This window comes from Acomys russatus, chromosome 3 (genome assembly GCF_903995435.1).
Source record: "Acomys russatus chromosome 3, mAcoRus1.1, whole genome shotgun sequence".
In the NCBI taxonomy this organism is placed as follows: domain Eukaryota; kingdom Metazoa; phylum Chordata; class Mammalia; order Rodentia; family Muridae; genus Acomys; species Acomys russatus.
In genome coordinates, this window is record NC_067139.1 from 46,639,702 (window position 1) to 46,655,473 (window position 15,772).

Here is a 15,772-nt window from a genome sequence, read left to right on the forward strand (position 1 = left end):
ACAAAGTAGACAAAGAGTTTGGCTTTCTACCTCTTTTTGAAGAGAAATACAGAAAACCAAGGGAAATATTTATGAAGAAGCTGAAGAAGTCAGCTACCTTTTCAAATCAAGTAATGTTTTTTTTTTTGTTGTTGTTGTTGTTTAATTTTGGAAACTATTTTAGTGTTGGAGACAACACTGAGTAAACAGCATGTGGTCAGAGGACAGTTTTGTATTTAGGAAAGTTCCTGTTGCCAGTGCTCATGAGCGCCACTCCTTCGACTAGCGGCCAGTAAGGGAGCCACAGGCGTCTTCCACCGGATGCTGGCAGCCCCTTTGCACTTTGATACTTCTTCCCATCTTGCAGTTTACTTCTCTCTGGGATCTTATTCAAAGAGAGGAAAATGGCCTAGCTGGATTTATTCAAAAGGAAATTCCAAGCAGAATATGAAGTATTAAATATGTCCAGGCCCACCGTGTTCGGATATCTGTTTACGTGAACTTCCTCAGCAAGCGAGCGAGCTTGTAGCTTGAAACGTGCACTCCTTATCAAAATATCCTTTTTCTTTTTCTGAGTTCCATGTTTACAGAGGGAGTTGGGGAGGCAGCTTAGCGCTAATAAATGAAAAGAGCTTCCCTAAATTTCCCTTCTTACAAAGCAGTCCTGCAGTTGAGTGTTGAGTTCCCGGCGGCTGAGAGAATGACAGCTGATTACATCATGGCTCTTGCTTTGTCCGGCTGTCCTGAAAGTGCGTATGTTACAGTGAAGCTTTGTCATCATCAGTCCCTTTGTCTGCAGGAAAAGGACTTCTGATTTACTCATTAGGCCATTTGTTTTTCAGAGCCAGGGCCCAACTGTTTTGGGATCACTGAGCGTTTTCCAGGGATGCGAGTTCCTGAACCCAAGAATTCCATCAGAGCGATAGACAGCAATTGCCATGAGCTTGCACCCTTTTCTAGAATCAGTTTGGCAGCACAAATGTGCTGTCCCCTGCTTAGTCACAACTCCATAGATATGCACTCTCCTTTTAATGCTCTGGGATTTTAATGAATTTTAATTAATGTTCCCTTCAGTTTTTCTTTCCATTTCTATCTCTCAGCGTAGATGGCATTAGTATTTTGAAATGTAGAATAGTATTGTATTAATTATTTTTCTACTATTATAATAAAATGCCATAGACAGAAGCAATATAAGGACACAAGTTTCTTTGGGATAGTGTACAATGGCAGGGTTGGCATGGCAGCAGGGGGTGGGTGCAGGAAACTGGCTGGCCATGTTGTATCTGCACACAGGAAGCAGAGAGAGAGAGCAAACTGGACGTGGGTTGAGGCTATATACTAAAAAACACCGCCCCTGTGAGTTATTTGCTTCTATCAAGGCTCCATTCCCTAGAAGTGCCATGTCCTAACACAGCCTGCAGGGGGCACTTGTCAATGAAACCACAAGACCCACACCATCAACTGGGGACTGAGTCTTGCAGACACTTCTCAATGAAGCAACAGGCACTTTGGGGCCTGATTCTTTATGACTAGCTGTCTTCAAACAACAACAGCAACTGTAAACCTCCCTTGTGGCTTTTTATCTGTATGATTGATTAACTGTACATACTATTCAAAATATAAGATTTTATTCAGAATATCATGGGTAATTTATGCTAATAAACTATTTTCTTTATGAATTATAGAGTCATGGTCAAAGGTAACCAGCAAGTCAGTAAACTCAGCATGCAACATTGACCAAGTGTAGCTGAGCTCAATTTTTGGACATATACATGGAAGAGACGTTCAGATTGACCTCTAGGTGATGCCTCATATCCGAGCTGCCAAGAAGGATTTAGCTTTTAAAGTGATTAGGGCAGAATGCTTAGGTCATAGACAGGAGCCATCTGTTAAGAGCGCGAATCTTTCCTCAACTCCTTTCTTAATGGTTCCATCCAAGTGCCAGGTGACGTCATCTCTTCAGACATCAGTTTCTCCATTCCTGAAATGATAATAGTATCTTCAGTGGTAAAGAAGATGCCTGTGGGTGCTGGTATGTGACTGGTGCCTGGAAACGGTTCCTGTGAGTAACGAATGGAGGAGGGGAGGGCATTGAAAACTGTTACTTGCCCTCTTCCTCTCACATGATTCATTGTAGCAGAGAATATTTCAAAATAAGGATGTAACTCCTGTAAGATGCATAGTGACGTCTGATGGCAGGTTGCTCCAGTGTGTGCTGTGGCCTGTTTGAAAGACATACTTCCATGTTGGATGTGCCTATAATCTCACTATTCAGGAGGCTGAGGCAGAAGGATTACTGTTGAGTTTGAGGCCAGTGTTGGCTACATGGTGAGTTGCAGCCAACCTGGATTATAGAAAGAGTCTCCCACCTCAAAAAAAAAATAAAATAAAATAAATAAAATAAAATAAAATAAAATAAAATAAAATAAAATAAAATAAAATTTAAAAAAAAGGAGAAGAGAAGAAAACAATAATAACAAAAACCTCAATTTCATTTCCCCCAAAGACACTGGTGTAGGGGCTAAATAACATAAAGATGAGTTGTTAATGAGGCCAGAGCTGTCTTTTTGTTCTCGTTGCTGTTAGTGTTAACTTTACCTCGTGCCTCTGTGTTTTCATGGTGCACGTGCCCCCTCACATGTGTGGAAGTTAGAGAACAATGGTGTCATTGGCTCTCTTTGCCCATCCTTGGATGGTTTTGAGGGACTCATGTCTGGTTCCAGGCATGTGAGACTAGCACCTTTACCTATTGAGCCGTCTTGCCAACCTACACTCTCACACCTCCACCGCCCTAGGCTTTGTGTCAACATTTGGGAACCCCTTGTTCTCATCCCCGACGCTTAGGGTAAGCGATGGTTACCTTCTGCCACTCTGAAGCAGACATATAGCTGCGTTTCATTTCCAGATAACATTGCAGCTGTTTTTCTATTGGATACTTTTGTGGTAGTTAATGTTCTTTCCTGTTGATATAAGTCTGTCCTTTCTGTATAATTCCTGTCATTAAGCCTCTTCTTCTCTATCACTCATCTACTTTAGTCCTTAAAAGGCTCATGGTGATTCTGAAGGTGTGATGAAGGTCTTCATCAAGGTGTGATGAAGGTCTTCATCACACATTTCACATTAATGACAAACTTAGACATACAAACAAGAATACTAGCTTTATTGTGTTTTGCTTTTTGAGACAGGGTTTCATGTGACCTGGGTTGGCTTCTAGCTCACTGTATATACCTCTTGCCCTTCTGTTTCCACCTCAGAAGGGCAGTGCTGTGTCACCGTGCTGGTTTATGGTGTCCTGGGGATAGAACTCAGGACATCTTTTGGTGTTAGCAAGCATGCTACCTGGTATGTTAACATCCCCAGTTCTTTTCATTTTTGTTCCTTGTCATGTTTCTTTGGAAAGTTCCATATATGTCCAGTAACTTATTTATCAAATGCCTTCTTCATTCATCATGGATGGGTCTACAGTGCTGACAAGACTGAATTGTGCCCTGCCCTTGGAGAACTATATTCTTGAATTTCTTCGATAAGTTCTGGTTAGTCCTGATGTGGTACCATTGTGTATGTTGAAAACGTGAGCTGATTTTTCACAGGCAGCCCATGTGTATTCCTGGATGGCAAAAGCCTCATAGTCATTTCAGATCTGGGATGGAGGTTGGAGGATTCCTGAAACCCTGGAGAATTCTACCTAACATGCTATTGTAGTGATAGAGAGATCTTTCTTCGGCCCTGGCCTTCTGAGCATTTTTATCAAAAAATTTTGACAAGGGAGATGGAGTCATTAATTTGTGAATGGATTCTTTTCAGGAGTCATGGGCCTTCCCAGTTCCCAAGAGGTCAGATTGGAGAGTGAAAATAAAATATAATGGAAGAGAAATGCAACAGAAGTGCAGTGCAGTGATGGAAAAGCTTGGATTTTGCTTCAGTTTGAAGTCTTTGCAGCCAGGGAACAAGTCTCACCGCCCATGTGTAGCAGTTAGGACATTCATATCTTATAGGATATTAGGTGGCATGAAAGTGTATAGCCACAGTGAAGGAGAGGCTGACTTCTCAAAAAGCATGGGGCTGTTATAGTTGTGTCATTTTTAGGATAAATTACAACATCTGGCTTGATTACAATGCAATTAGAAGTCCATGGAAAGACTGGACTTGACTTGAGGAATCAGCCAATCTCTGTCTGCTTTTGCCATTGTTTTCTGCAATATTTCCAGCTTCTTTGTGCTCTTGGCTGACCCCTTTAGCCCCTGAAATCTGAATGCCATAGATAGCTTTTGTACAAGATCTATGTTTTCTGTATGCTTTAAAGAACAAAAGAGTAAGAGCACACTTATAACTGGAGACAATAGCTCTACCAGAAATGTACCTGCCACGTGGAACAGGACTTCCAGAGAGAAGTTCCTGGGATGCATTTTTCTGCAGCCTTTACTTTTATTTTGGTTAATTTCAGGAGTACTACATAAATTCTCAAAATATATCGAATCCTCTAGATCTGTATCTTTCTAGATGAAGCTAGTGTCTTTTTACTCCTGTTAATCATTTCCTGGGCTTCCCTTTGGTCTTTGTCTGATCTATTCCTGCATCTGATGTGTATTTATTTATCTCTATATGCTATTATGGAATTGTAGAGCTATAACTAGCTGCTTTTCTTCCCACCCAACAGTGTGAGGTCCTCTTGCCTCTGTCTTTTTTTAAAAATTTATTGATTTGTTTTACATCCCAATTGCAGCCCCTTCCCTCCTCTCCTCCTGGTCCCACCCTCTCATCCTCTTCCCTCTTTCCTCACTCCCCTTCTCAGAAATGGGGAGCCCTACCCTGCCCGTGCCAGCCCACCTTGGCACATGTAGTCAAATCAAGACTAAGCGCATCCTCTTCCACCGAGGCCAGACAAGACAGCCCAGCTAGAGAAAAGTGACCCACAAGCAGGCAACAGAGTACATACATGACAGAGACAGCCCCTCCTCCACTCTTGCCTCTCTCTTAAACCTCAGTGCACTTTTAATACTTAACTTTTAAATTAGTAGTGTATTACATAATATGATATTTAGACCATATCATTGCTAAAATCTCACCTTTCCTACTGCATTAATGCTTATGTTCTTAAATATGCTTGTATAGGTATTTGATATGCACACATATAAACACAGGTTATCACTTATTATTTTCTTCTCCCTTTTACAGTGGTAGTGATTGGACCCTGGGTTTTATTCTTGTTAGGTCATTGCTGTGCCACTGACTCCTTCCTAGGCCCTATTTTCTGTTTTTTTCAAAATGAGTGGCAGTATGTCATCATGCACATTGCATTTTCCATTTAGGAATGGAACTTGGAGTCGGTTCTGTATTTGCTTAGCGAGCCCTTTCTCCTTTTCTCCTCCCTTCCCGATTACTCTTCTTTCCACTGTATTGATTTGACATACTCCACTTAACTAGCCCTTTGGTGACATGTACTTATCTCAATTTTAATCTTGGATGTTGCTGATAGTGCTACCACAACCAGCCCTACCTTTTTACAAGTTACAAATGTACCTATGGAACTAATGTGCTGAGCAGAGGAGTGCTCATTTACAATTGCAGTAGTCATGGTCTTCCATGTAGGTTGTATTTTTATGGTCTAGGTAAGAAAGCACTACAGGAGAACATGGTTCCTACCCATCCATCTGGCACCAACTTAAATCTGCCACTCTCTGTATGAGGGCAAGTTTCCTAGCTTCTAAGCATCAGTTGCCTTATCTGTAACACAAAGAAACTAAAGCATGCTCCACAGGAGTTGTTGAGAGGGTCAAAGATGGCAACATGTACAAAGCTTTCATCACAGTGAAAATAATGAATATTCTTCAAAGCATTATGGATGTCCTTCTATTGCTGTCTGCTCTTATGCCACTTTGTCATTTAGTACCTGGCACAACAATAGGGTTTCAAACAGTAAAGAAGATAAGCGTGTGTGTGTGTGTGTGTGTGTGTGTGTGTGTGTGTTGTGTGTGCACATATGGGCGTGCTTGATTTTCTTTTTCTTTTTTTGAGACAGGGTCTATGTAGATGTGCTGAGGTTTATGATGAGCTTAAGATACTAATACAAAGTGTCAACATGGCCAGATACTGATAGCGTGAAACCTGCAGCAGCCTTCCTGGTCAAGACAGAAAGTGCTGCCACGTTTAAACCGGACCTTCAATACAGGCCTTTTTCACTCCCGGAGATGCAACTGTGACCTTTGAGAATAGTTCACCATCACACCAGCAAGTCATCTCCACATAATAACCTGAGCCATGCAGGTCTCTAAGGCAGAAGACTTCCCGTGAGCACTGTTCACTTTAAGTCTTTCTTGAACTCTTATCTGTGACCTCGGCGTTACCAGAATAAAAATTTATAGCAACGAACTCCAGACCTTGTTTCCTCTGCTTTTGTCTAAATGAGATCTTTAAATCCTAACCCAGGTTTATGTTTCTCTTATAGGGAAAGAAATTGTAGGGAGAGACGGAAGAAGGCATGGGGACTCGAGATGACCTTATATATGCCAGCCAGCACGTACTGCTGATTTTATCTTTATAATTTGACATTTTTGTCTTACTGACAAATGTAGCCTGCACTGAATCATTGACCTGGTAGTCTCAAACCAGTGTTTGGATTATCTCTTAATAACATTAGTTACAAGTAGCAGCAAGCCTGCTCAGTCTTAAGTACAAAGACACTTGAAATGGAAGTGTCCACAGACAAAATGTATGTTCCAAGTGTGGATCGTTCAGGGCCCTCAACTTTTATTTCATTTCTCTCCCTCTTGGTCCTACTTTTCCGTTTTTCTCATTATCTTCTTTTTGCAGGGCAGGTCCCTCCCTTTCTTTTTCAGCTGTATTTGGGGGAAGAGCCAGGTTTCTACCATAGGGTCAGGAACACAAAGGCTGGGCCTCCCTGTATAGCATCAACCTAAATCAAACCCTTTGAATAGGGGAGCCCCAAAGCATAATCAGTGTAGGTGTTGGCCAGAGCGCTTCCTTACTCATGCTGCTGAAGAAGGCTGGGCATCTGTGAGTTGCCAGTTTCTAGTTGGGTGTTGTTCAAGTTAGGGTTACTAACGCCCAAAGCTACTTGAGGGAGAAAGGGGTTTATTCTGTTTATCCTTTCACATCCTGGTCCATCCTGAAGGAAGTCAGGACAGGAACTCAAGCAAGGCAGGAACCTGGAGGTAGGAGCTGATGCAGAGGCCATGGGAGGGCTGCTTTCTGGCTTGCTCATTCTGTTTTCTTATAGAATCCAGGACCACTGGCCTAGAGGTGGCCCTCTCCCATTAATCACTAATTAAGAAAATGCTTTGCAGTCTTGCCGACAGCCCGATTCTTTGGAGGCATTTTCTTAATTGAGGCTCCCTCCTTGGTTCTGCTTTGTAGATTAGGCTGGCCCCGAACTCTCACAGATCTACCTGCCTCTGCTGGCATTAAACAGATGTGTTTTCTTAAGGAAAAGTTATCACCATTAATCATGTTTCTTGTGCTCTTAATATATGCCTGTTCTTAATATGTGAGTGTGCATGCATGCGTGTCGGGTGTGTGTGTGTGTGTGTCTGTGTGTGTGTGTGTGTGTGTGTGTGTGTGTGTGTGTGTGTGTGTAATCCTCATCACAGTATCACAGTGCTGTGGTTAAGTTTAGGAATTTGGTGTAGTGTCGAGGCTGGCTGGAGAAGACAGACAGGGTGATGCATGCCTGTAATCTCAACAGGTGGGGGACAGGACAGAGGCAGAGGCTGGTCCATGAGATCAATGTCATCCTGGTGTACATAGTGAGTTCTAGGCCATCTTGTCAGACCCTTTCTCCTGAAAACCAAACAAGAGAAATGTTTGCCTTAAGTTGTTTTGCTCATTTCCAGAAGCGCTCTTATAGAACTTGGAACCTTCAGGAATTTTGAATGTTGTATGATATAAGAGAAATGAGTCTTGCACAAACATAATTCATTTTCAACTCTACTTTCCCAAGCTAAATTGTGAGTGGAAAGAGCAAGCCTGTAATTCGCCTATTACCTTCTTCCCTGGCTGCCCCATTTTCAGCCATTGCTAATGGATCTGGGCCTCACAGATAATAAGCCCCCAGTACAGCCTGGGAATTATTTAGTTCTGGTACACGACTCACATCACTTTTTGTTACCCTCCTTGTACTACGGATCTTGTCACTCAGGTCTGTGTATTGCTGTCTTCACTCCTTCTGGGAATGTTGCTGTTGTGTCTATAACGGGAAGTAAAAAATTCAAAAGAACAGGTTTGCCAAGTAATCATCACTGGCTGCTAGAGATGTACGTCGATTGAATAAAGGGGAAAACTTCAGCCTAGAATCAGTTTCTCTCCATTTTATTTTTTTTAAGCTTTAAGATGTTGTGCAGCAGGGAATGAGATAGCATCATCACCAGTTTAGATGCATACATTAAGCAATCTTATGCAGTGTCCGAAAGAGGCCAGACACATTCCGGTAGTCCAACTTGAAACCATACCATGGAACTCCGGGGGTATTAAGCAGTCCCAATTAGAGTTAGACCTTTATGTGGAATGTTTGGATGTACAGTAGGCTCTGCCTGTGACAGGGAGGTTTTCATCTAAGATACCTCTGAGCATGCATAGTAACATACTTGGACTTCAAAAGACCTTTGCTACTCTCCGCTGATCCTGTCACACACTCTGGGGTTTCCTCTGCTGTGTCTGTTGTACGCACCATGCCATCCACTTCTGAGCAGTCCCTTTGCTGACATACCCAGTATGGCTCAGGCCTCCTGTATGGCAGTGGAAAGACTATGCAGGGGTTGGAGGGAGAGCTCAGTGGCTAAGAGCACTGGTTGTTCTTTCAGAGGCCCTGAGTTCTAGTCTCAGCGGCCCTATGGTTGCTCACAACCACCAGTAACTCTGTTTCTAGGGGATCTGACACCCTCTAGTGTCCATGGTAACTACCATGATGGGAAATAGGAATAGAAAGAAGGTTGTTATGTTTAAAATTTACAAACAAAAATATAGAGGCTAATTTTATCATCTGTAAAGTCACTGTACATTTCTGCACTGACTTAGCAACTGAAATATTTCTCGTAACACAGACGAACAACTGTGTAATTAAACATTAATTAATAAAAGCAGCAGAGAGCAATCTGAATGCTTTTTTAGCACTTTTCCCATTTTTTCACATGTACAACAACAAATGCATAAATAGTAATTAAGTTACTAGTTCTGGTGTGAGCAAGCACATCATAAACTGAATCTCACAAAGTGTTTTTAATTAAAAATGGGATAATTTAAAGATGTGTATTAGATTGGGAGAAAAAGCATTAATTATACTTGGTGAAAAATGAGCGCTGGTGTTTTGGATTTTTGCTGTTGGTTAAAAGTGGACAAGAAGATGCAGAGTAATAAGCCTAGATTCAGGTAATGTTTTTAATAAAAGTTCCTTGAGGGGGGCATTAATAAACATATTGGACTGGGAACAGCACATAACATGTATATTAGTTTTGTTTTTAATTAGATTTAGACAAAATTCATTATTTTTAATGGCTTTTCATTAGTGAATGGAAACCATTATTTGAATCTATTGTGGAAAAATAATTTCAAGATGCATATTTATTTTCTGAAAAATACCATGTATGTATTTAAGGAAACCCTGCTTTGGAATAGGGATTGTGTGAATTTTACATACCATAAGTAAATCTTCTGTCTTTATTTTAGGTCAGTTATTAAGAGAGAACTATATTGAAGTGGGCTGGTTTGTTTAAAGTGCAGAAAAGTACACGTGTCTTATCTGGACTTTTAAGGGGTATTTCTGATTATGGACCATGCTGATAACTGACAAAAATTAAGAGAACATTCTCTCTTCCTCTCCACCACTCCCTCATTTTATTTGCATTTTGTTTGAATAATGGAATAACTAGTATTGGTTTAAAATTGATACCCATGGACCAGCTTTTTGAAGATATTTCCGCCTAAAAAAGAAACGCTGAATTTCAAACAGTCTCTGAGATACCCACCTGGATTTGCAAGACTTGCAGCTATTGCTTTGTAGGGAATTCTGTCTACTTTCTCCAGTTGTGTGATTTATTCTCTGTACTACGGGAATCCATCTTCTCAATACTATTGTCCTGAGCTGTAGCGTCCTACAGTAAGGAAAGGACAGTGACATGTTAATAACACACCAAGGAGGAGCTTGTTATTTTAAGGCACAGATGATCCATAAATTAAGCTAATAATGTTGTTTCTTAACTACAGGTTTTAAAGGTGAAAATTTCCAACTTTATATGTCATAAGGCTCTTTTTTTATATGACCATAAATAATGAAGATTGCTGAGGATCCCCCATCCACCCTTCTCCTTTAGCCCAGGCTTTCTTTCCTGGATCTTTACTCTGTGCAAATTCTGTTCATGTGTAAATGACAGGCCAATCTTTATCTATAAATTGTTGCCCTTTGTATCACCTGTGACGCCATGGACAGGTCCCAAATTCACTTAAGGATACTGATAACTGAACCCATTTGACAAAGCTTACAGTTCTGTCTTGCTTCTCTGAAAATTTAGAAATATTTCCTCTTTGTATTGGCAGGTACCCACAAAAGAAGGACTTTTTGGTGGGGGCATGGAGGTGCCTACCAGTAATTGTAGTACATAGGTAGCTGGCGCTAGAGGGTAGTACTTAGAGGCCAGCCTGGGCTACATAGTTTGACTGCGCTTCAAAACAAGCACACAAAAGTCCAAACCCAAAGCAGGACCATGCTGAATTGATGTTAAGATCTGTTTCATTTGTGGTGTGTGATGGGGTTTTATTATGTCACGGTTTGTTGTTACTGGGGTCTTGCGCTCTCCTCCCTCCCTCCCTTTCTCTCTCTCTCTCTTTCTCTCTCTCTCCTCACCTCCCCCATCCCCGTGTGTGTGTGTGTGTGTGTGTGTGTGTGTGTGTGTGTGTGTGTGTGTGTGTGTGTTTCTGACCTTGGTGATTTTCAGGTGGGGCAATCAAGTGTTACCTAGAATGCTTCTCATCTCTAGTTTGTTCAGTGCATTCTTCCTAATTATCCTTACAGAAGCCAGTCAAGATGTCCCCAATATAACCATGCCATGTAACAGATGATCTTTACTTGGCTGTGGGGACATTTGCCAGGCTTCTCCATTGTGAGGTTACTGTTAAAAATCTCCTCCTCCTCCTCATTTGTTTTTGTTTTTGTTTTAGGGGCAGGTGGTGCAGAGAACTGGTGTCATACAACTCAAGCTGGCCTTGGTTTAAAATGACTTTAAATGTCTTACCTCCTTCCCTCACTTACAAAGTGCTTAGATTACTGACATGGGCCACATGCTCACTTCTATGCAACGATGGAGAGCCACTCTACCATCTGAGCCACATCTCCAACCTTATTGTTATCTTCAAGCAAGTGACCAAACCAGCTACAGTTAGCAGTAAACCTCATTTCCCTAGAGATCAAATGTGTTAGGCTCCTGTTTAAATATGTCCTAAGAAGGGATGGAGTGCCCTCATCCTTCCTTCCTCATCTTTGCATAGAGAAGACTATTTCAGTATACAAAGCCATGGGAGGCTCAATAGTGGGTAACCATGCTTCCTTCTGGGCAGCAAAAGCTTGGACCGCGTTACACCTTTACTTTAAAAGCCATAGTCATGAGTCTTGGATTGCTCAGTTTGCTCATAGATTTGTTCTTGCTCATCATACTGTATTTTTCAGACCATAAGACGCACTTCCCCCCAAAAAGTGTGTGGGTGGGATTAGGGTACACCGTATGATCCAATTGCTGTTTTTACTGTTTTTCTTGTTTTACTGCTCTAAAAACTGGATGCTTCTTATGGTCAGGAGTGTCTTATAGTCTGAAAAATATGGTATTTTTACAGCATGTTGTACCTTGTCACAGTTTGGACTAATTCAATGTATTAATGAAGCTAAGGAGTATTTACCTCTGAAGTTGGCACCCTGACTCTGGAGACCAAGGAAGGAAAGAAGATTGAGTAAACAGTCAGCAGATAGATGTACAAAATTAAATTGAAATCACAGCCAAGAGCACATGGAGTGTCACTATAAGACACTTTCCCACTTCCTCATTTATCCTTCCAGTTTATTTATTTTCATCTCAACATATGCTTTAGGAGTTACTGTACTAGAAGCCATACTAGGTGTTGGATGATGGGCAGTCTAAAGAGAGGAGGTACGGAAGACACACACAGAAAGACCATCCTTTTGGGTGAAGGGCATTGCTTTGCTTGGGTTTTCTGATAAGTCACCACAACCAGCAGAAGCTTGGAAGCAAAGGATTTATTTCAGCTTATGGCTTGTAGTCTGCCACCCAGGGAAGATAGAGCAGAAACTCAAGGCAGGCATATGGAGGCAGGAACTGAATCAGGGGCTTTGGAGGAGTGCTGTTCACTAGCCTGTGCCTCACACTTTGTTCAGTCTTCTTGCTTATAGCACCCAGCCCCCTGCCCAGGGATGGCACCACCACAAGAGGCTGGGCCCCCCTACACATCAACCATTAATGAAGAAAATGTACTTCAGACTTGCCTACCAGCAAATCTTATGGAGGCATTTTTTTTCGAGTGAGAAGGCATTTCCCCTAATTCCTCTAGCTTGTGTCAAGTTGGCATAAAATCTTTAATAATGTGGGCTACACAACAGGAGTCTGAGCTAGTTACAGTGCCACCTAAGGACTGCAGATCTCTGTTCTTTCACGGTGTTTTGTGAAGGAAACAGGAAGTGGAGGAGATGTTGTGCCACAAGCAAATAAGCTCAGGTTTGGCTGACATCACTTGCTTAAGAGATACTGTGTTTTCTTGTAGTTTTAGCTAATACAAGGATTTGCAAAGTTCCTGGGACATCTTTGAATTTGGGGCATGTGTAAGAACAGTAGCCTTAGGATGGGACATGGCAATGGTCATATGTCCTGCCTATGGCCTTTCTCCTGTAGGACTTTGCTATCTCATTATTTGGGTTGAGGAGATGACGCAGGTACCCTTCCTGTGTGACCTAGTGCTATTTGTTGGTATAAAGCTAAACCGTAGATGAACCTTGTCCTACAGACATAATCACGAGCAGGGAAGATAGATATTTAAGAGTTAGGAGTAAATAGTAAGTTAGCAATAGTGATAATGAGGCCCAAAGGAAACCAAGAGGGATGTTCCTGGGAGGAGGCTGTTTCTCTGAAGACCAAGCTTTCAGCCAGCAGTTTCACATGGACTCATTGCATTCAGGAAAAAGAAAATAGTTTTCATCCTAGGCTGAATGAGGAGCACTTTCAGGGTCTCTCCACTCAGGTCTCACTTGTGTGGTTTTAACAGGTGAGTGGGAAGCTACTTGGGGTAGGGACACACCAGCCTGTGCCTGCTTAGCCAGCCCAGCTTTCCCTATTTGAGAGTGTGAACCTGTTTATGGCGTTGTATTGCTAGAGGGGTAAACTGTTTCAAATGTATTGAGCTACTGAAATGCAAATATCCTGCTTTTTCTAGGAGTTCTTAAGAGAGAAATAGCCTGCAAATGAATTTTCCGTATCATAGATGGGTAATGTCAGACCTGTGAGAGGAAGTCATCTTGCTCATAGGTCTGCTTTGTGCTGTTTTTCTCAGCGAGCTAAGTTGTCTTATAACTAGTCTGTACTGAATGTCGTTTTTAATTTTTTTCTGTTTTCTTTGACGCATTTATTCAGAATCCTCAATCAAACCATTTAATGTGGTGAGACTGTGTAGCTGTGAATGATTAATGATACAAACTTTTATAAAGTGTCAACATCAGATATACACTGTATGGAATGGCAGCAGTGAGAGTAGGTAATCAATACCTGCAAGCGTGGAAAAAGCGTTCCATTTCCTCCACTAATGACATAGGGGCTGTGCAAAGCAAGAATGTCTGGAGCATGAAGCACTCCAAAAAAAGAATTAATTTGAAATCTGAAGTGGAAGATCAGTTTCAATTAAAATTGCACTTGAATGTATATTGGATGGAAGTGTGGAAGCAAGCACGCAGTCAGCTTGAACCCTAAGATTGTAATGAGTGAATCCCACCAGTGTGAACACTAATTATTTTTTTTATAATCTCCTAAATTATATTTCACCCATCTAATGTATGTGGTAAACACTCTGCTGACCTTAGGTTTTTTTTTTTTTAATTATCATCATAATAATTGTTATTAGTGTAATAGTGGTGGGGTAGTAGAATAATTGTCAAGTGTCAGGTTTTGCAGTGATGGGCTTGCCTTCATTATTTTCTGGGCATTGTATGCATTTAGCCTTATTTTCCTGTGCCCCATGGCACTGGTTATTACTTTATCCCAGTAAGAGGTTTCTATATGGCATTTTATTTGTAGATGCCCATATACAGCATCCCATGTTTTGAACATGCTGACCCTTTTGTAGCTAACCACAGTTCACATTTTGGCTCCCCTTCGGTGTATTAGCAGTTGCTTCACTTGGTTTTTCGGTGTATTTTTATGGCATCTGAAAGAAAATTGAGCCAGTGGAAAGAGGCTAATTGGAGCCATTTGTTATCCCCTTTCCTGTGCCCCAAACTCCCCAGACATGTGGAGGATGAAAATAAGTTTTGGCTAAAATGTTTGCAAAAATACACTGTTTCTCTTTGTGACTCACGCTAGCCTTGGGGAACTTAAACAAGAGGTGCAGTGTTCTGTGTCAAAAAGCCCTTGACATTGCCCCGCTTCGCTGCATTCTCACCCTAAAGAAAATGGCAGTGTTGACTTTTTCTAGAAAGTATTAAACACTTGCAAATGACTCAAAAGTGCCCCCGGCTTATGACACCTTTTCCAATGTGTGAATGAGTTCTTTCTGACAGTCCATTTTTTTTCTCTTACTGTTAGGGATGGGCATTTGGGGAAATGACCCAGCATTATCGCCAAGCTGAAGTATTTTCCAGAGAGCGAGAATATGAATCATTTTAAGGACCCTATTGCAATTGCTCTTGCAGCTATGATATGTCCATTTTCTTGACAGAGAAGATGTCTGTGCTTGTCCCTGTTTTTCCCTGGCGCCTTGTTTGTGTCTGCTTTGAGCTGCAGTAGACATAAGAGACTGTGGCATGATTGCTGGTGGTAGGGTTGACACAGACTGGGGCTCTAGTTGATGAGGAGGGAGACTTATGGTCTTTCTGTGTCTTCCTTCACATGAGGTAGTTGTGGGGGAAGGCACACACGCACAAAAAGTGCCCGATTCACTTTCCTATACAACTTTTTCTATATGATGTTTCAACAGTTCAAAACTAAAAATGCAATGATATATATGTGTGTGTGTGAGTGTATGTGTGACTGTGTTTGTGTGTGTGTATGCATGCACATGTGTATGTATACATGTGTGTATGTATGTGTTGCGTGCACAGTGTGTGTGTGTGTGTGTGTGTGTGTGTGTCTATGTGTGTGTCTGTGTCTTTTTTGTTCTGAGATGCACAAAGCATATCCACTTCCCTCTTTAGACTTACTCTTGCCCTGATCCTAAAAGGGCTCTCAGCAAACCTTGTATCTTTTCTGCTTTGTTATATCAACAAGAATCAAAAGTAAAGGCACAGAAGCAGAAAGCTCGGAGAGCAGGCTCTCCACTTAGCAGCCATCATTATACTAGTGTTCATTTCCAGATTGGGCAGAGCAGCAAATGCCGCGTGTTTCCTGACCTCTGCCTTGCTGAGGCTCACCTGAGGTCTTCCGGGTGGCTCGTCTCTCCTTACTAATAATGGCAGACACTTTCCTAGAAGTTTTTGTTGGCAAGGGTGCTGCATCTCAGCAGTGGTTTCATCATCCCATAGTTTATGGAGAGGCTTGCGAAGGAGACTCAGGCAAAACCTGTGGACAAACTGAGACCT

The 15,772-nt window shown here is 41.7% G+C and overlaps 1 protein-coding gene across 2 annotated transcripts in view; it reads left to right on the forward strand.

The window, feature by feature from the left end:
• Ptprg (protein tyrosine phosphatase receptor type G) overlaps positions 1-15,772 on the forward strand; it is a 684,777-nt gene that overhangs the window by 387,853 nt on the left and 281,152 nt on the right. The window lies entirely within an intron of this gene.